The 22,537-nt window shown below is 37.3% G+C and overlaps 1 protein-coding gene across 1 annotated transcript in view; it reads left to right on the forward strand.

The window, feature by feature from the left end:
- HPSE2 (heparanase 2 (inactive)) overlaps positions 1-22,537 on the forward strand; it is a 520,430-nt gene that overhangs the window by 124,817 nt on the left and 373,076 nt on the right. The gene's annotated exons all lie outside the window — the stretch shown is intronic.

Consider the following 22,537-nt stretch of genomic DNA (forward strand, 5'->3'; position numbering starts at 1 on the left):
ATATATATATATATATATATATATATTTTAGCCTGTGACTTGTCTATTTTCTTATTGGTATCTTTTGAGTAATAGAAGTGAATACTTATCTTAGGAGGAAAGTATAATGTTAGAGTTCCCATGGATCATAAAGAGGACTCAGATTTAATATTTTTGAAACTAATCTGGAGAGAGCAATATACTTTGACTTCTTCAGAGAGGTAGGTTGAATAAGTTTGTTTGGACTCTGAAATATAAATCTGAAGTGGAATATATCAGGAATGGGCCTAATAAAAAAACATAATTATAGCTCTAGTAATTACTAATACTTGTTGGGAGCTTAGTATGTAGCAGACCCTTTGCTTATTGCTTTCTAGACATTATTTCATTTTATTCTCATGTTATTCGAACTATCCTATGAGGTAGGATTATGATTATCAGCATTTAGTGGTAAGGAAACCAAGGCTTAAAGCAGTTGAATAATTTGTTCAGATTATGGCTAGAAAATGGTCAATACATACAGGGTTTGAATCCAGGCAGTCTGACTCCAGAGACTGCAGGCTTAATTTCTGCACCATTCTGACAAACAGAAAGACAGTCAGTGAACTTCAACGTGTGTGACTATGGACATGGGAACTGAGAGTTATCAAATATTGTTTCCTGATATCACTGTTGTGGCAAAAGGCATGTATTGATAACTTTCTGGAAAACTATTTCATCCTTGGATAAAGCAGGCACTCTTCTACCTAGAGCACCGTGGCTAATTATTTCTGGTCACCATACTTCAAAATGATGGAATCAAAAAGTCAACTGACATAATACATACACAGGAGGAGGAGTGGTGGTGATGGAGGTGTTCAAGATCCCACAGATGATATGGACTGAAGCTGATACATGCAGCTGAGAGGGAATATATCCAGAATGTACAAGTATCCAGAGCATGGACACAGTGAGCATGGTTTGTCACTGGGACCCATGACTGTAGCATAAAGGGACCATCATCGAAGCTTCTTCCGCTGATGGAAGCTTAAGTAAAATAAAAGGAAGAATTCTTTTACACATCTTATGGAACTTATTAACTGAAGAGGCAGTGAAGGGTAAAAATAGTAATATATTCAGAGGGAAGGTTGAAAGATTCCATGAGTTATTTAGGGGAGCTAGGCTGTGACAGGGAGGGGACAGGAACATTCCTAAGCTTAAGTTGATGTCCAAGAGGACAACTATGTTCAATTTCAACAAAATCTCATTGTAAAACGTTAAGATTTTCTATACGTCTGAACAACTTGTGTTTTCCAGAATATGACATTGTCTTTTTATGCTATTGTATATGCGTATCTCTCTTGCTCATGTGCACTATCCCTCGTCATCCGTTAAGACTCAGCTAAAAGACACCTCTTCTGTGAAGCATTACCCAACATTTCCAGGCAGTTAGTTTACTCCCTACTTCGTGCTCCGTGTAATTTCTTCTGTCTTAGCACCAATTACAGGGTTTAGGCAATCTTACAGCCTAAATTTTCACGGGTGAAAGACAGGCTGGCCAATCTTGAGGTCAAAAAAATCAAAGAGGGGACAAGAATGTATGATCTTTCTATGTACCCAGAAGTAGAAAACTGGATATTGATTAGCTGTAGTGATTCCCACCACAACTATTATTCCTCTATGAACTAGAGCTTAGAGATATTAAATAATTTGTCCCAGATCAAACAGCTGCAAAGAAGTATAACCAGAATTGGAATCCAATGCTCTCTAACTTCATTCAAATCTCATGCTTTAAACCAGTATAATATGAAGACTTTTTGATTCCTAGATCACATTTTAATTTGCTCCATGCTTGACTACCATAAGAATACATGTAGGGAAGAGGGATGTACTCCTCTCCTTAAGCACATTGGGCCTCCTTTACAGGTCTTGTATATTCTTTCGTGTAGAATATGCTTCTCCACTGCAAGGCTTGCAAGACTTTCCTTATTCTTTATTATTTCCACCATAGATCTAGCATAGTTTTTTGCACATAGTAGGTGATCAATGAAAATTTATTGAATTGAATTATATCTTACTGTGCTCCCATGATTCAACACAGAGGCTGGGTGGTGACTTGGGAATTACACCCTCATTGCCTTAGCTTCTCTATTGATCTCCCCAGTAAATGATTGGCCGCAACATAATTTCATGCTCGTGTTCTGGAATATATTAGCATTTTCTATTTTAAAATGTCTTATGCTGGCTCTTTCAGAGAGTTATTACGAAAGAGGTTCTATAAAAAACAAACCAGTTACTGTGAAAAAACAATTATTTAAATTATAGAATCAGTCCTAAACAAGGCAGAAAACGAAAGGGGCTATTCTAGTTCCCTAACGCCCAAGGGAACACTAAAGTATTTTATACAGTAAAAAATATACATTTTCTGTCATTTTGAACATCTAGTTTTAAAAAGTAACCTTGTCTACATATGAATTTATCCTGTACTTAGGGATATGCGGTAACATATTGTCTCTGTCTTTAAGGAAATTCAAATCTAGTTGGGAAGGCAAGAGAAAGTTAAAAGACATAATTGATAAAAGACGCAATTGGTTTATTTCTACATTGGTGGAAAGGACTTAGTACTGTATAGCTTGAGAGAAATATTTGTGGAACTGATGAAATGGAAGAGGTGGTTGAAACCGGGTACGGTCAGGGAGGATTTTGTAGAGAGGGTCGTGTCTGGGTGCAGCCTGCTTCAGAACAGCTCCCAAGCAATTTTACGTGGGTAGAGAAAAACACACCACTTTGCTAACTAGTCCCACTATGATTTCAGTAACTTGAAATAGGCTTTGGTTATGCTCAGCAGTCTTACTGTTTTTCTGGTCTACTCACTCTCCTTTTCACTTTCTCTTCTCTCCTCAAAACCTACATTTCTTTTTCCTCCTTTATCCTTTACTTCATTGGCATACAAACATGGATCCTTTTAAACCTACGTCGGACCCTGCGACTCTTCTGCTTACACCTTCCCAGAGGCATCCCTTGTCTCTCAGTGGCCCTACGAGGCCCTGTGGTCTGCTACCCACACTCCACCCCACCCAACTGACTGTCCACTCTTTGACCTTTCTCCTACTGCCCTCCCATTTGTTACCTTCACTGGATTCCTTGCTCCTCCTTAAAAATACAGAGCATGCTCTTCTGTAAGGGCTTTTGTATTAGCTATTCTTCTGCTTGGAAGTTTCCCTCAGATGCTTGTGTGGCTTATCTCTGACTTCCTTTAGATCTCTGTTCAAAGGTCAGAGAGGCTTTTCCTGGCCACTTATATAGAATGCTAATCCCCACTCTGACTTCAGCAGTCTCCAGCCCTCTTACTCTGCTTTATTTCTCTTGACATTTTGCATTTATTTGTTTATCCCTTTAGTGTGTATCACTTCCCATTTGATGTAAGGGACTTCGTTTTGTTCTGTGTTATTTATATATTCGCAGAAACTGCATGCTGTACACCCTCACAGCATTTTGAATGAACGAATGGATGAAGTAGACATTTGATAGATGGAGGCTAGAAAAGTCATTTCATGTTAGGGCAATGGTATGAGGAAAAAAAGGAGAGGTGGGAATATGATTAATAATAGAGATAGTGAGTAGACTAATATCCTGGAGCATTGGGTTTAAGTTGGGAAATGGTAGGACAAAATTTAGAAGGTTATCTTGGGGTATGTTGTGAAAAGTTCTGAAGAACAAGCTATGATATTTTATTTGTATATGTAGGTGATGTGAAGTGATTGCAGGTTTTAGAAAAATGGAGCATGTCTTTCCTACCACCAAACCAATGCATTAGGAACATCCCGTGGAACCTTACAATCTCTCCAGTACCTCTGTAGCTAGAGCTCTAGAAGCTTGCCTTATTTGGGACTATAGATAAACATATTTTAATTAATTTTCATTTTTGAGTTGGAAGACATATTTGACATATTGCTTAAACTACCATCATGACACTGTAAGTGCTTTCATGGCAAGAACCATTGTTTAGCACATTGTCTGGCATTTAGGAGCCAATAAATATTTGTTTTATGAACACTATTTGTTGAGTGGAAACAAGCCCCAAAGAATTTGAGTGACTTACCTTAAGGTCACCCAACAAAGTGGTTCCCAACTCGTCTTTTTGTAACTGTTCTTCATGGTTTTTTTTTTTTTTTTTTTTTTTTTACAGCAAGCAATTTAAGAAATTAACCACATAATCCATATTCTAGACTTAGATTTTTTCCTCCTTAAATGATTAACTATTAAAATATAACATTATTTACTGTACTAGAGGTAAATAACTAAATTAAATATACTTTGGATTAAAAATGCAGTGGAATAGAACTGTAAACAAGTTACCCATCTCTAGTTGATTGCTTAATTAAGATTATAATCTTACCTAGAATGTATAGTGAATTTTCTTTTCCATAATTTTTTCTTGGCGTCTGCTTGGTTGATTGTTGGCAACTCTGACATTGGAAAGCCACATCTGTTTTTAGGTGTTTAAAAGCTCTTTTTTCCTGATTCTTGATTTTCTTTTATTCCTTCTTATCAGAAGGAAACAAAATTTATTTTCTTTGCTTTCAGATATCAGATGTTCAGTGATTTTACCCTAAAAACTGAGCCAGGAATTCATTTGTCTATGTAAGATTCTCGTCAGTGTTTGGAATTTATTGAGTTCATAAACTTTCTCCATAGGGTGTCCTCCCCTGCCCCCAGCTCTTTCATTTGTTTTTATTGTTGTTTTGTGATTAACTTAAACAGCTTATAACTTGGCAGCTTTATATCCATCTTTCTTCTCACTTTCCCAGATCCCTCACAAAACAGCATTTTTGTGGGTATAATCCAAGAGAGCTTTAGACGACACGATTCAAATCAATGTTTTGTTTTTTTTAATGTGGTTATAGATGACATTTTATTTCTTTACCTGAATTTCTGTTGGGGGATAAGCCTTTTTCCTCTAAAAATTATTTTAAAACATATTGATCAAAAGGAAACAAAAAAATCATTTTTGAGGAAAAGATAGAAGAGGTATTTTCTCAGTGATAATTTGGAAGCAGTGATTTCAAATATGGAGTTAGTGACCGGTCAAATGGATACTTGGAGGAAAGGAGGCCAGTGAGAAGTGTATTGTTTAATTCAGGACGCAGGTATTAGTGTCAAAGAGGTATTAGGGAAATAAGAAAGAATGTATGAATGCAAGGATAGGATTGACTTTTCTTTTTTTTTTGAGAGTAGAAAGTGAGAAATAAAACTAGCTGTAGACATAAGGTATCCAGGAGGGAAAACTGGTTTTAGCTATATTGGGGTGGGGAGGGGAGGAAGGCATAGAACTAGAAATAACCACCAAGCAGGTGACGATGTTGGACAAGAAGTTAGAAGAGATGTCAGTATTGGAAATGGAGGACTGAACTTTCAGTAGTCTAGTGTTCTTTTATCTAAAGAATGTTTGGATATCCTGTGGAGCCAGAGTGAGTGGGAACAGGAGGAACGAACATTTCTTGAGCCCGTCAGGAAATTGGATGCTATGCTAACCTTTCATAAATGTTATTTTAATGACTCTTACACTAATTCTGTGTAAGAAGGCATGGGCGTCATTTTCCAAATGAGGACATTAGGGGACTTGATAGCACATGGCAGAGTCAAGGTCTAACTTAGTATTTTGTTTCTAAAGTATACTCTTCACATTTATATCACAGTGATGCTGACACTTAGGAAGGGGAAAACAGGAAAGAAATGGGGATAGGGATTAAAAAATACACCAGGATAGGAATTTTAGTAATATTTTATCTAAAACCAAGTTATATAAACGTGGAGTTGATTCTATTTGAGATTGTTTTTCGGTTGTCTGCTGGCTGATGTGCTTGAGATTTTCTCTCCATGTTTCATATACTCAATACATTGGAGTGTTGCCATCAAACATAAACATACTCCCATCTTTGGCTAAAGATTCCACGAGGGATAGCTACTGAAATTGTCAGAATTTGGAAAGGTTCTAATTATAATATCCCATCATCCTCCAAATTAGCAGCCAAACCACAGCAGTGAGTGAGCCATAGAGGAAAAACATTTTGACTTGTCAGCCAGGATATGTAGCTACTAGACAAAAATATTGTCTTAACAGTTTATTCAACATTAAATGTTGGGCTGTGCAATAATATTAAGTTCAGCCATATGGAATTGCCAGTATTCTACCATTTTTAACAACAAGAGTAACAAAATGATAAAAGCAATAATTTATTGACATTACTAAATCTTTATGATGTGCTAAATGCTTGCCATCATTATCTCACTTAATTCTCAAGGCAAGCTGTGCGATCGATAACTATTTCCTTCTTTTAAAGATGAGGCTAAGAAATGTTAAGAGTTGCCCATGGGCATATAGGTTGGAAGGTAGCAGAGTTCATGTTTAAACTGAGGTCTCTCTTACTGTAAGTGGCCTGCCTTTCAGTATACTTCGTCGATTCCTTATGGAGAATTATAAAAATGAAGACACTTGTAGCAATAATGACTGTGATATTCCTCTCACATGGAATGTGTTATTTACATTTTAATTAAACCATGCAAAAATGGATATATTGCTTCTCTAGCTGTAGGTACCTTCCTAATGTGGCTTCAAGTTTAGAATGACTTTATTCTGAGGCCAAGCCAATGTGGCTTTCCTTCTTTTTGTTTGTCTTGCAAACTTCTTCTCTAGATACTTATTTCTGCTTTGTTGCTTAAATATCCTTTTGGAAAACAGGGAGGATGTTGGAAAGAGCCTATCAATGAGAAAGGATATATTTCTTTTCTATTCTTTGTTTCTTTTTTAATGAGCTAATGAAGTAGTTATGTTTTGTAAAGTTGTTAGAAACACTGATTTAAGGAATACTGAGCCATTGCTCTTGGGGAAAATCCAAGGTTAGGTTCCTCTGAGCTTCTGGTCATATTGTCATCAACCAATCAATACATAGCCTTGTCTGATACATGTGTGTTTAAAGACACCTTATTTAATATGTATTAATACTTCATAAAAATAATTAATAGTATGCAGTATTTCTTTATAACATAAAACACTAGCCTTAGCTTCTTAAAGGGTGTAACATTTTCCCAACCCTGGGTAACACGACTGCAAATTTCTTTGGCTCTCAGATTCACAACAATGCTGTGCTGTATGCTTTTTGTTGTTGTTACTGTTGTTGTGTAAATTGGTCATCGTCTCAGGAATTCAGAAAGTAAGCTGCTTTTCCATCTTTCTATAGCTTTACTGCACACTATAGATGTTGTTTTAATGCTGTGTAGAGTGGCCTTCTTTTTCTGGAGGAATTGTATTATTGATTCATTAACATTGAACTCAAGGCCAACAAGTGGACAGTTTGACGGAAGGAGGCCGGTAAGGAGGGTGTTGTTTAAATCTACTAGAACTCCGGACTGAAGGAAGCTTGTCTGCCACATGCATTTCCCATGTCAGGCACGTCACATCCATCTTACACATTGGAACACTAGAGCGCACTTCAGCACTATGCTTGGGGACCACTTCCAATAGCAAAATCACCAACAAAAAGCACTGACATGCAAAGGATGTGGCATGTAATCGGCAGAGAAAGGCACACTTGTTTGCAGTGTGAAAGCTGAAACAAGAAGTCACCTTGTATGGCTTCAGATGAGAACATATGAGTCGGATGTGAAATTTTTTGCCGCTCTGAGCATGTCTGCGAATGACCATGAGAGCACATGAGGATTGATTTTGAGAGTTACCAAGACATTTTAGCAAGTGGACAACTTTGCAAATACAAAATCAGTAAAAATAAGGATCAAGTGTAATTGGATTTATTACAAACCACAGCTTTTGGTGCATAGCAGTTTTCAGGATTATGATGCTTTGAATGAATCCGGAAGAACAGGTAACATATTAAGAGCTACCACATGTTTTATGACTGCTTATTTCTCAATAGCCCTGTAAGGAAACGTGTTGAGTTTATTATCGGGTCACTATTAGTCAAACAGAAGCTGAAGTAAGTGATTACTTTCAAGTCACATAACAAGCCACTGGTTAATCAAAATGTAACTGTGGCAAAACCACACCAGATTGCAAATTTATTTTTGCCACTTCTGTTGGTACTACCCCACACCTCCTTTTTTTATTTTTTGAGGGCCTGTTGGAAGATGGAAGATGATCTCTTTGAGACTCTAGCCTGTTTTCCTTTATCTTTTATACTTGCTCAAAGGTACATGTTTCTTTAACAAACACGTATTGAAGGGTTTACCTAAGATTTGCAATTTTTAACATTTGCATAACAAGGAGGATGATGTCAGGCTGTAGAGTAAGCTGAGTTCAATGTTGGCTCTACCTTTTATTAGCTGTGTAGGTTTGGGCGTGGTATTTATTGTTCCTAAATCTGTTTCTCTGTAAAACTAGTGAAATAATGGTACGTTATTTCATCTATACTATAAATACATGAAATATTCACATATATGAAAATTTATGAAATTTATATTCATATGTACTGTAAATAATTAATATATAATATATATATAATTATTAGGTTGTGCAAGTAAAATGACATAAATTGTATAAAATACAGAGCACAAGCTAGGTAGATATAAGCATGTAGTAAGAAGTATGTATTATCAGTACAAATGATTTTGAGGATGCAAAGAACCTATTTTAAATGAGAACACAACAATTCTCTAAAGTAGGCAGTGTTCATATCACCTCTATTATTATGTTTTATAGTATAGTTTCAGAGAAGTTAAGTGACTTGCTTGCCAGACTCCACCACCTGAAAGTCTGGTTAGCTGTCCTTTCTGTGAATTTACAGTGAATCCTGTTCTCTCTGTTAAGAGTATCAATGATAAGATAATGTAATAAGTCACTTGAAATGACACGTGGGCGAGGTTCATGTTTGTTCTCTTGGTTGACTTCCTGGTTGCCCAGCACATTGCTTGGCACATAGTAGATCCCCAGTGTATGATTACTGAATGAATAGATTAAATGCCAAAGTCATAATTTTTATATAGTAAATCAGCCCTCTTGTTTTCCATCTTCACTCTTATTTCCCAGTATTGTTGCCATCATACACATGCTTCTTAGGTACGACACTAGATGGAAAGAGAGAAGACTGTAATGATACACAAAATGCAGTTCCTGTTCAAGGAGTGTACAGTCTATTACAGAGAGCCCATGGATGGTGTAGCAGTGTCCTATGGCTCCAGTAACAAACTGTCACAAACATAGTGGCATAAAACAATGGAAGTATATTCCCGCACAGTTCTGGGAGCCAGAAGTCCAAAATCCAGGTGGTAGGGCCACGTCATTTGAGGCTCTCGGGGAGGTTTTGTTTGTTCCTTGCCACATAGGTTTCTGGTGGCCCCAGGCATTTCTTGGCGTATGGCTGCATTACTCCAGTCTCCGCCTCTGTGGTCACTTTGCCTCTTCCTCTTCTCTGTTCCCTGTGCATTTCTTAGAAGGACACTTGTCATTGGATGTAGGGTCTACCCAGATACTCCAAGATGGTCTCATTTCAAATCCTTAACTTAATTACCTCTGCAAAGACCCTTTTTGCAAATAAGGAAACATTCACAGGTTCCAGGGTTTTGACATAGATATTTTGAGGGGCCATTTTTTAGTCCACTACAAATAGCAACCACTGTCAAGTCTATTTTTATGAGGGTACAAACAGTTCCTTGCTTCAGGTGTGAGAAATGATTATGTTGCCAACTAAAAACAGGGAGATGGCAGTATGTACAAAACACAACTTAGCCCTGCTTACGGATCGTCTTTGTAAAGTGTGTTAAGTTATGAATATCTTCCAAGCCATGCTAAGTTCTTACTGAGAAATTTAATATGCTGTCTCCCCCCAGCACTGCCCCCCCACCCCAGAAAGATGGTAGAATACAGGCTCTGAAACCAGCTTGCTTGGCCAGACGCCCCCCACCATACCCCATCATTTACTAGGCATGTGCCTTGGGTAAGCCTTGCCTATACATTGGGAATTATAATAGTGCTTACCTCATTGAGTTGTTGTAAGGATTAACTGAGTTAATATTACATATGAAGCATTTAGAACAGGTCTTGGCACATAGTAAGCACTTAATTAGTTTCATGCATATTAACTATTATTAGCTATTATACTTGCTTTTGTTGGAAATACAGGAGTAACGTAAGATACGGTCCCTTTCCTTGAGGGAAATACAGAAAATTATATTGAGAGGAAATCCTGTGGAAAATATAGGACTAACATAGCTGAGTTCTGGTTGTAGGATGAGAGACCACAATCAAGAGGTCTGTCTCAGAGCTTGTTATAGCAAATCTCATGTGAGAAAAGGGCGCCCGAACTGGAGCTATTGAAGAGAGTAGAAGGGTTGGATAAGTGAAGAGTTTTAAACAAAAGTGGACCAAGACTTGGCAACTTTATTCTACCGGGTTATGAAGGGGAAACAATCTATCTCTTAGTTCCACTCTATTTCTAAAATGAGCATTGGTTAGATTTTTTTCAAAGGTGAATTAATGATAAGATTCCTTCCAGAGCTCATTTTCTGAATAACAACTCTTCTGAGATTTGAAGGAATCCCCGAGGTCCAACAGTTTGTTCAGGTGCACTGACTGCCAGAAGCCTAAACCTACTTCCAACCTGTACAGTTGTCTGAATTGTTCTCTGCTGAATAATCCACCCTTACACTCACTCACTCCTGTTCTTATAGCTCTTGAAACACATGAGCTGGGTGTCAAATACCTCTATTTGAGAGAGGGCTTCTTGAATAAATTACATATGCCTGTTATTCTTGAAATACTTTTTCTTTTTACACTCCTTTACTCTGATGGAAAGATAGAGAAGTAACTAAGAACAAAGAAGAGCAAAAGTCTTGCAAAAAGAGGTGGCTTTTGCTTCTTTTCTTGGAAAAGTTAGTGTGATCTCACAGTAATTTTTCTACTTTGTAAGTATGCTGCAGAACACACACTGATTCTGTCATATATTAAGATTATAAGCTCAACAACTGTTGTAGTTTCTCTGTTAAATCTAATAAAGTTTCATGACAAGCAGTGACCCAAACAAAAGTGAGAAAGGAATTCACTTAGGACATAAAGTTGAAGAAGATACAATTAAAATAAAATCATTTTCATAATTCAGACTTCATATAGTTGTTATTCATTTAAAGAAGGTAAATGTAACATTTCATCTGCTATATCGATCACCAGAGTAACAAAACTGCTACACTCGATACCAGAACAAGAAAACTAATAGCATTAAGTTTTGCTGTTAATAAAGGTTTGATGTTATCTTTATTAAGTATTAGTTTACTGCTTCCAAAACAGTACATCTGCAGTCAATCTTCAGTTAATGGTTGTAGCTGGAGAGATATTTATTAACAGTAAAAGGTAACAAGGCAATAAGTTTGTAATGAATTCACTTTATAATGAATATTGGTGTCTAAAGTTGAACCACTATGCCTAACAGTTTTTCACAATCTATTTCTATGATCACAAGGTAATTATCTTCTCTATAAAGTTGCTGCAGTCTTTTAAAATCCCACATTAAAGATATTTTATTTGGCATTACAAATCATTCTTTTTGCTCACTCAAGCTCCCTGTATTTTGAACCTCCCTTTTGTCACCGTATGTGCGTGGTGGTGGTGGTAGTAGGGAAATGGGATATGATGAGGAGTAATATAGTTTTTTTTAAAGAAATTGTTTCATTTTTGCCCATTTTGTTTGTTACAGACAATTTGCACAATACAGACAGTAGAAAGGAAAGTTGAAAACATTACCCAAGTACACTTCTGGAAATTTCCGATGAAAAACATGAGCACGTTTACCAAGTGGGAAAAAAAAAAAGCTGTATTCTTATTAGAAGTTGTTCAGATTTGGTAAAACAAATTTGAAATTTACCTTTTGTTATAACCAACATGTGATCATCAAGGCCATCTAGTTCAGAATTAACTGTTTACACAGCAGACGTCCTTATAAGTCTTGCAGGCCTGGCTGTTTTATTTTGGAGACAGCATCTTCAGTATATGTACGTGAACATTTATCTTCAGAGACGAAGGTGTTTGTGGGCAGGACATTCTTTGAGCATTCTCAGATGATGATACAATATAGATACATATTCTGAAATTACTTAATCAGCTTGGCGTTTTTACTTGGGTAACTGCTCTTTCTGAAAAGGGTTTCTTTCTTCGTGTTAAAATTGTGACTTCTAGACAGAAGATTGCTTATTTATTCGGGTAATTTTTACATACTTGTAATCATGGTTATATAGCTCAAACAGAAAATTGCAAACACTGTCAATTTTGGGTTACTCCTTTGCTGAAGGGTTTTCTAAGCCAAGAGTCACTATAGCCTCTGATTGATGGAAGGGATGTACAATAAGCCTTAACGTTATAGTTCATTAGTGTAGTTTATCATCATTCCCACAAATCATTGCAAAATTATATTGTACAGTGGAAGCCACTATAGTTCTTGTAAGAAAAAAACTTCACAGGTTTATTTATTTATTTTTGGTTGCTTAGTGAAATCTAGAAAAATACACACCCCGTTCAACATGACGGAGACACTAATATTACATGACTTGGGAATCAGTATATGCAAGTTATCATCTTAAAAAAAACAGCCTGTATCAAAAGTGTTTTTGATCTCAAAACAAGGACTATACCTGCATGGAGTTGTCCCCCAAAATACATGTCTTATAAATACATTGAGAGATGGCTGCATCAAATGAGACTACATTTCCGGGAACTAAAATATTTTCTGCATTGCTGATTCAGGGTAGGACTTGATGTAAACAAAATAGAAGTAGGATGGTTGTCTTCTGTTGAAATCAAGCTTTTTGGGATGGGGGTTGAGGGGGTGTTTTGAGCTAAGTAACAGAAGAGAGGAAGAAGGAAATTTGTTTTATTTATTGCATAAATAATGATGCAATGTCAGATAAACAATTCAATGGAGAATAGAGATCGCAAAGAAATATCCATGTATGTGTGTTACTCACATACAGTAAGTTGACCCCACAAATCAATGGACTTATCTATGAAATATAAGTCCACAGAATTAGTAGAAGAAAATGTAAGTGAATATCTGTGTGAACTAAGGGCTCAATAAATGACTTCTTGACAAAAATTTAAAGCACAACCATAGGCCAGCACTGATAAATTAATATTAAGGATTTTTTAGTGCAATGAAGCCTCCAGGGCCAAAATTAAAGGCAGGCAAAAGAAGGAGAGAATGTATTAGCAATGTCTATAATCAGCAAGAGGTTAATATCTTGGATACACAGGGAATTCCTGGAATCAACAAGAAAAGAAAAATAGGTGAAGGATAGGAACAGAAAATTTACTTAGGAGAAAAACCTTAAAAGCTTGTAAGCATGTGCTCAAAATCATTAGTAATTTTGAAGATATGCACTGTAAAAACAACGAGATATTACTTACTACCTATTAGACTGGCAAAGTTAGAAAGTCTGACAATGCCAAGTGTTGGCAAGCATGAGGGATATAGGAGCCCTCATGCACTGCTGGTGGGCTTGTAGACTAGTGTAGCTATTTTGCAGAGCAAATAAAGAGTAGCCTTACTCTCTGACTTTGAAATTCCACTCATGTGTTTTACTCCCATGGAAATTCTCCTGTGAGTCCATAAAGAGACATACAAAGGGTATTCATTGCAGCTTTATTTGGTGGAAGGAGTTGGAGCAATCTGGGTGTTCATTGCTGGGAGAGTGCATGGATGAAATGTGGTGACCACACAAGGAGTATTATGCAATAATTAAAAGCCACTGATTTGTTGTTATACATAGCAACATGGATAGATCATAAAAACACTGTGAAAGAAACATAGAGTGATACATAGTACAGTACCATTTACGTGAATTAAAAATAGATTCTCACAAAATAATGCACAATTATAATAGCACATGCAAAGAAAAATATATCAAACACATTTAAGTGATTGTCAGTCTTCAGAAGAAGGGGTCTTGAATGTAGTATGGGTATAGAGAGAAAAAAAAATTGCTTTGCAAAGATCAATGGTGATAATGTATCATGAACTGAGTATAAGTAATTGTACCCTCTGCACTTGAGACCACAAGCAAAACAAACAACAAAAATAATTTTATAACAATAACATGAATTACATGACAGTAACAGTAATTAAAAATAAAGATCACCTACAGTTCCTCTACAAATTCTATACTATTTGAAAGAATGAATTTTGTTGTTGTTGTTGTTGTTGCTGTTGTTGTTGTTGGTCTTTGTAACACTGGTACCTGGCACATACCAGTAAGTGCTAAGGAAGTTTTTGTTAATTAAATGAGTAAAAGGAATGGACGAATGCATACAAGTACTTTGTTTCTCCGAAAATAAGACAGGGTCCTATATTAATTTTTGCTCCAAAAGACGCATTAAGGCTTATGTTCAGGGGATGTCATCCTGAAAAATCATGCTAGGGCTTATTTTTTTGTTAGGTCCTATTTTTGGGGAAACATGGTAATTATGTTTTAGTACTCCTGTGTTTTTTACATCTGTTATCTCCTAGTTTTAAACTGCTCTGAATCAGGGAAATAAATATAGCCTCTCCATTTTGGTGGCTCTGTGCACAATATCACAAACTGTTTTAATTAAATCAGAGGCATCTTTATAAAATACAAATTTGATTACTTCCATGATGAAATGCTTTATTGGCTCTATTTAGGCTTTGGGCGGGGGGAATGACTTTTAAAACTTAACATGTACATAATTTGGCTTCCAACTACATCTTTTTGCTTCATCTCTTTCTTCAAGCACCGTGAGCTCCATGACATGGGGAACTTCTTTCATTTTACAAATGTGACATGTTGTTTGATGACAATTTGCCTCATACATTCTGATCCTGGAATAATGCTCTTTCACCCAAGAAATGTACGAGGTGGTTTCAGATGCCTAGGACAAGCAAAAGGTCTATTTTTGGCTGGTTATTTATGTTAAATATTGTCCTGGAGTCAAGGGATGCAGAGATAAGAGAAAAGGGTACATTACCTAAGTTAATGTGCTTTTTAGTAAAAGCTTGCGTTGATTGAGCAGGGTTGCCAAATCATTAATTTTCCACTAATCTAACCCTATCCTTGCCTTCATTGAACCAGAGAAGGTTCCGTAATTATATAATGTCAGGGTTGCAACGAGGCTGTAACGTCACTCTAGTGCAAACCCCTGGTCAGTGGTTAGGAACTGAAGGCAGTAGGGAGAAGTGACTGCCTTAAAGCCACAATGCCTTTTGTCTTCAATCAAGGGTACTTTCTAGAAAACCACATCATGCTGCTTTTTAGTTAACCTCAAGTAAGGACCCAACATGAAAAATAAAACGAGAAACATAAAGAAGAGAAGGTTAATGTACAGACTGTCCATTTGCCACCTTCAGGCTTGTGGGATTTTCCCTTTCCTATAGAATAGGGGAAGTCTGAGCAAAAATAGTTGGTATTGGGCTTCAGACCAATGCAAGTATTAACTGTCTGAACTAGGAATGAATATTGAACATTTCCTTTCTGCTGCTGAAGAGGAGTGGAAAAAGGAAAGGTTCGTATAGTAATCTTGGGTTACTAAGACTGACTTACATAAACTTTACAGTGTTCCATAAGTCAAGATACATTTCTTTTTTGGTGGTGCATAAACATATATATCATGCTCAGCTTTGAGTAGTTTGTTATGTGAGGGAAGAGAAGACTCGACAGGAATCTCATGATTTGGTCATATTCTCTCTCTCGCTCTCTCCATGCCTTTATTACAGACAGCCACTTAATTACCTAATAATGTAAAGTGACTTTGATTTATGTAAATAAAAATAAAAAGTACTTACATAAGAGTTTCCACAGTAGTCACCTGACAGAAGTAAGGGAATGTCAATGAGAAGAAATCCGGGCAGTGTAGCTATGGGGATCCAGACAGCGCTGATTACCCAAAAGGCAAACTAAGCACATGCTTTAGTTAGGGGGCTGGTGAGGATAGATGCACCAGACTTTTAAAAAGGAATTAATGTCTTTTTTTGTTTTTTAAAAGCATGAAAATGGCCACCATAGAGAAGACCAGAAATGTATTAGGCTTGCTTATGCTTTTTTTCCTTTACAGGTTAGCATTGTTTTTATTTTGAATGACATGGTGGTAGATGTGTAGGGAGGGGGCAGACCCTCATTTTTTAATCCTAGAGAGGTCTTAGTCAGTCTTTAATATGAAAAAAATCATTATTTAAGCCAGGAGTAAATGAGTCATGTGTGTGATAGACTTATTTCCAGTATTCCCTGCGGCCTCAGAATGACAATCTTGAGTAGATCAGACATTCACTTGTCCTCTTGCTTCTAGTCCCTGGTCAATTTGGAAAGACACCCACCATAATTGGGTTGTTTCTGAGCTCTCTCAAGTGAAAATCTTACGAGGCATCTATCCGAAAACAAGTGGCAGTTTGGGGTCACTAGTGGTTACTCAACTGAATCATCATCCAAATATTTTACTTTATTTGCTTTACCAGTTCATTATTTAAATTATTCTTTTTTTTCCAAACTTAGCTTAGAGTCTGTCTGAGGCTTGACCACATGTGAAGTTTGACATTTTAAATGTCAGCTGGTTTGAGTTATTTGTATGTAAGAGTCAAAGATTTGTTTTTTCTTTTTAAACAGGGAAATGTCTATTGTTTTTTCCACTTGAAAAACTAAATAAAACATACAAATATTTCATGAGCTGTCCTCAGACTTTCCCAGAAAGAGTGTATTTGTGTTGAGACAAAGCACAGGGAAGTTGCAACCTCAGATGGTTTGGAAACAGATCACATTGCAATAGCTGAAGGGCCAGATAAGGGAAAACCTGTGGAAGGAAGATTTCCACTTGTTTAACTATAGATAAGAAAATATGGCTTCTCAGTGTCTGTGTTATAGCAGTTTGCAGTCTCATCAACTCTAAGACAGAGCCACATTTGGGACATAGCGGGGGTGGGGCTAATACAGTCGCATGTGCTAAACTGTTCCTGGGATATTCCATTGTCTCTTAGCTTAGACCAGCTTCAGTATCCATCTCGTCCTTCTGAGCTTAAGCCTCCATGAAACCTGCTAGCTAAAAGCTCAGAAGAAAACATTTTGGAGTCTACCGCGTTCTCCGAACTGCTTTCTTTTCTAAAGCATGGTTCACATGGCAGAGGACGATCTTAGAATGCAAACCAGATCATACACTCCCTTGCATAGAACACTAACTTTTTTCCCCATAGACTGGAACAGGCTTGCATGATCTTAACTCCAGCCTAGAAGGATTTAGATGCCAGCTGAGTTGAGAGGGGAGGGTTGGAGAGCGAGTGGACCAAGGGTGCCTGGCCAGTGGTTGGTAGAAAAGTTACAATGAAAAAAATAAAAACAACCCACCACTGTTGGACTGTCTTTTATTTTTATCACCCTGGCTGCTTTCATGTTGTGATCTCTGAAGTCTTTTCATTATAGTATTAACAGCTGCAATTCAGTATACGTATTGCTGGTACCTTTAAACAAAATGTGATGCTTTCCTTTCTCTTCCACCTTGCTCTGCTTCAGTCTGGTCCCTTTCTGTTTTCTCTGCCTCACCTCTTTCTTCAGTTACTTTGATTTGTCAAGCTATTTCTGGCCTCAGGACCTTCACAATAGCTGTTCCTTCTGCCTGGAAGCTCTTTCTCCCTCTCTTTGGCCAACTTCTAACCCTTTAGAATTCTGTGTAATTCAGTCCTCATCAAAGAGGACTTCCCTTGAGTGACTGAATGAATGAGAGAGAAAAAGAGGAACAATGCAGAGCCGTAGCCCTCAAGGAGCATGTAACACTGCTGGGATGATACGTCCTGAATACATGAAAAGTTCATTGACACAAGACAGTTCGTAAGTTAAGAGACCCGAGTGCTTAGTAGAGGCAGGGACCATTTTTAGTTGAGTTTTTTTGATGTAGAGCTCACAGAGTAGGTAGTTGTTGAAGAGAACGTGAAGGATGGTAATATTTGTGTAGGTGTAGAAGAGAGGTACAAGAAAAGGGAAGAATTTTCTTCTTTGGAAGAAGTGAACATGGGAATTGGGTTGGAGTGGAGACGTGGATTGGGAAAGAGAATCATTGAACTTTAGAGGGGGAAGAGACCTCATAGTCAGATTCAAATGACTTCAGTCGAACGTCTACCACGTGTTAAGCATATTAATATATTTTTTCTTAATTTATATTTATTCTAGTATATGAAAACATTATTATTTATAGAAATAGATTTGTAGAGGTTAAGTGACTTGCCCAAGATCACACAATTAGCAAGTGGCAGAAACTGGTATTTTAAGCCCTTCTTTCTTCACCTAGAGCCCGGTGTTCTTGGTGTTGTCTTGTGCTGCTTCTTACAAACAGTCCCCAAATAAAGTTGGGTTGGAAACAGATTGTAGAGGATCTGAATGTGAAATTTGAACTTTCTTTTTTAGGTAACAGCACCTATTAAAGGTATTTTGATCAGGGGAATTTCATGATGGAAGTAATATTTTAGGAAGATTATTCTGGTTGGCATGTGCAGGGTGGATGAGAAGTGGGAGAGTCTGTTGACAGAAAAGCTAGTAAGGAAGGTATTGCAATAGTCTAGGCATGAGTGGCCCGATCTGGAAACTGGAAACATGGAAAAGCAAGTTATGAATATTAGGAAGAGGATCAAGGAAGACTCAACAGTACTTGGTGAGGATTAAATATAATGGGCAGGAAAGAGAAACCCAGGTTGATTCCAAGGTTTCCACGTCATCTAGGAGAATTGTTTACCTCCATTAAAAGAAAAAGGGAAACCAGGGATTGACATTGATTTGGGGGAAAATATAATGAAACTGGGTTATTCATATGATGCGAGCAAGACATACAATTGGCGATGTTCTGCAGGCATCTTAAGAAGATATGATTGGAACTTGGGAGGTAAGTCAGGACTTGAGAGACTTAATTAATAGTTGACTAATAAATGGGGTAGCAAATGTCACGAATGTCGATGAAATCTCTAGGAGTAGAGGGTTTTGGTAGAGACAAGAGCAGAGGACTGGGAACAGACCCTTGGGGAATATTAACATCTAGAGGGAAGAAGGGGAAGAGGTAACTGAAATATAGATAGTAGAGTGATTAGAAGGTGGGAGAAGCAGACTAGGAACACTATGGAAAGGAAGGAAGGTGCTTTAAAAATACTGTAATTAGCAATGTGGCTGTGTCAGATGCTTGATATTTGCAGATAATATGGTTTCTAAGTTATTGTTAAAACAATAATCAAGTTATTAGCTAGTAAAGGGGACAAAATGAAAGTAATGTCGAGTAGCTTAATCTAATTACACTTTCAAAAATCTATTTTTAATGTGTAACAGCTGTTTTCCTCCAAAGAGAAACTGGACAGGAAACTTTACATCGGGATTACTAGTATTACATATTCGTGGAAAGGAAAATAGAAAATAACTAGAAAATAAAATAAAACACACAAAATTAGGAAAGAATAGGCAGTTGAGAGAAGAGCAAAACGAAAACTTGGGAAGGCAATGGTCACAAGTCCCTGGATGGACACTGGAATGGGGAGAAACTCGTGTGGGTTCGTTGAGCTGTGCAGGTGGTCCTCATTTAGTCACAGACATGCCCCTCAGCGGTGTGAACGTTCACCTGTGTTTCCCATTGACTTATGTTGTAATGTGGAATATTTTATCTCCATCTGGCATTCAGTCTAGGTAATAGATCCTGCTGTTCATAATGAATGTTCTTTGCTAAGTCATTAACTTTATCTTGACCTTTGGTTCCTAGTCTATAAAGGTATTTCTGAAGCCTTTTCCCAGCCCACACAGTCTATGGTTCTGTGACTTATCCTTAATTGGAAACTGCCACCATTGATATTCTTCACCTAAAGAAACATTTGGACACATTTGTTTTGGAAAGTCCTCATGTTTCCTGTTAAGTCATGGAATGCCTCGCCTGGAAAAAAGGCTATACGGGGGCATTTATACCCATCCTTTTGTATTTCTTGATGTTTCTGCATTTCTGGTCATTCACGTGGTTGGTACAGAAAAACCAAATACACAGCAAGGTAGCACGAGAATAAAGGGGAGGATGAGTGAGATGAAAGATGGAAATACAATTTCATAACACAAATGCGTTCTCAATGCTGAAAACAAGCAAAGAAAGGAGACCAGAAGAAAACAGTCTAAAATGTGAACAGTGGTTAAAAATGTTCATAGTGGTTATCTGCAGGTCTGGGAATTGTGGTTTATTTACTTTTATATTTTTATACCTTTTTCCTTTGCTTTTTGTATTGTCTAAATTTTCTGCAATTATCATATTTTAATTCTTACAATCATAAAAAAATAGTGATACAAGTGTCTTGTTAGTTTTTGACGCATATCCCAAAGGGCTTTAACATGATGGAAGCTTAATAAATCTATCTTGATTGTTTATTGACTGATTTTTAATGAAAGGAATGAAAACTGTGTGCTGTGGAGAAATCACGCCGTGTGGGTCCTGGGGATCCTTAAAGTGACTACCAGTCGTCTACAGGTGTGATCAAGGTGAATCAGGTTGTCCATTCTTCAAACATTCACAGAGAATGTCCTCCGTATAACATCAAGGAGATCTACAAAGATGAGCAAGACTTCCAGGAGCTAACACTCCATTTCGGGAAAATGAGAAATGAACATAGTAGCTAACTGCAATTTAAAGAGGATGAGTTCTTGCTGTGTTAGAGGTACACACAGAGCTGTGGGACTGACTACCGATGAGGGAGGGATGAGTTCTGCCTTGGGGTAGTAGAGGGATTTTTATTGTTCTGTTTTCAGATTGTATAATACATAACTAGTATCTCCCAAATTTACTCACTTTCAACCCACCTTCATAATTTCCCCCTTATCTGCATACCATTTTTTTCAGTTGATCCATCTTTTTAACTTTAATAATTCAAATAAATGAATTAAGAAAGTAAACTTTATCTTAGTACTATAAATGGAAAACTAGTTCACTTGCCATAAAAAGACAGTAACTAAAAATAAAGACAGTATAAACAAAATAGTGTTATTAAATTCTATCTAGGTAGTGTGGCCTGTTCCTTGGCTCTGAGACTGAGCCCTTATAAAAAGAACCTTAGCAAGTGTCGGAGACATGCTAGTGACATATTAGCATGACACTGAGACTTGCTTCTTAACAAATCAGAAAAAGAATTGGAAATGGAATGGTTTTCTCACAGTGTGATTCTGTGCTCTATGATGACTTTTTTTGCCACTCATGGTACCAGTCTCACTTTTTTGGAAGTACTTTGGGAGTCCAGTGAAATCAATAGTCCAGTTTAGGTTTCATGGACATGATCTCAGTAGAAAAGAGGCAGATTTCATGGAAGAAGTAGTGTCTGAGGTTTTTGGTTGACAGGATCTGAGGCAAGGTATTCCGATGGAAGCACTGGTTTCTACAGTGGCAGTAGAAAGAGAAGGAAGAAGACTTACTCCAATTTTACCGTCTTATTTTTCTGCTCTCAGAATTCATTTTGGGTCTAGATGTAAGGATGAGCTGCATGCCAGCTTTCCTATATTTCTGAAGCTTTCTTTCTAGTTGTCTCCATCTAGATTAAGGCCTCCACCCCCACTTGTCTCTGAGTCTGCTTTAGACTATAAATGCCTTTGCAGATGTAAATAATGGGAGCCTTTTTGAATGTAGACGACGTTTATATACTGAAAATGGACTTCACTAGTGGGGGTTGCTGGAGTTTATCAGCTGCAGGAATACAGCCTCTCAAATGTAGATCATCGGACACATTTGTATCATTTCACAAAACGTCTTGGGCACCAACAGTGCTTTGATGCTTTGAAATCCAAGATAAATGCTGTCATTCAAGACAGAAAGTGATTATTTCTTTACGGGCTAGACCTTTGGAGAGATGTGGGTGTTGGACTTGGCACGGCAGCCACTGGGACTCCTTTTCCACTGGCCATGTTTTTTCAGAGATAATTTTGACAAGAGACTGGAGAGAATCCCTCTCAGTTCTCTGGGGAATGTGAAAATACTAGACTTATAAGATCTATCTTGTTTGCCTCAGAAAAGCCCAACTTTAAGCTTGCTAAGAATAGTAATTTGTAGCAGAATCAAAAAGTAATAACGAAACCACTCCCTTAGAAAATATGAACTCACATCTCATGCTAATGTTCACAAAATATGTTCACCCTGCTTTTGGCGTAATAATAATAAATATAATGGATGTCATATTTTTAGTGCCTTCTCTGCTTACTCTATGCCAGACAATGTTTTTTACTTCACACACATTATCTCTAATCTTCGCATCAATTCTGTAAAAGGACTGTTTTTCCCACTTTCAGATGAAGAAATTGAGGTTTTTGTGGAACTGGCCAAGGTCGCATGGCTAGAAGTGGGAGGATCCAGTACCTCCTAACTCTATAAAGTCTGTGTCTTTCAATTAGGTTCCTAAATCTGACGTGATATTCCAGGTGAGGTAACATAGGAATACCATCCCGTAGAAATACTGTACACTTTTAATATTAATGAAGCTTAAAGTTTATATTTTCCTCTCTCCTCCTTCCCACCCCTGTGGCATATGCACATCATATAAGCATAAGAAGCTGTTAGAGCACAGGGCTCACAGTCAGACAGATCTGGTTTGAG

The sequence above is a fragment of the Rhinolophus ferrumequinum genome, chromosome 16 (assembly GCF_004115265.2).
Source record: "Rhinolophus ferrumequinum isolate MPI-CBG mRhiFer1 chromosome 16, mRhiFer1_v1.p, whole genome shotgun sequence".
Classification (NCBI taxonomy): domain Eukaryota; kingdom Metazoa; phylum Chordata; class Mammalia; order Chiroptera; family Rhinolophidae; genus Rhinolophus; species Rhinolophus ferrumequinum.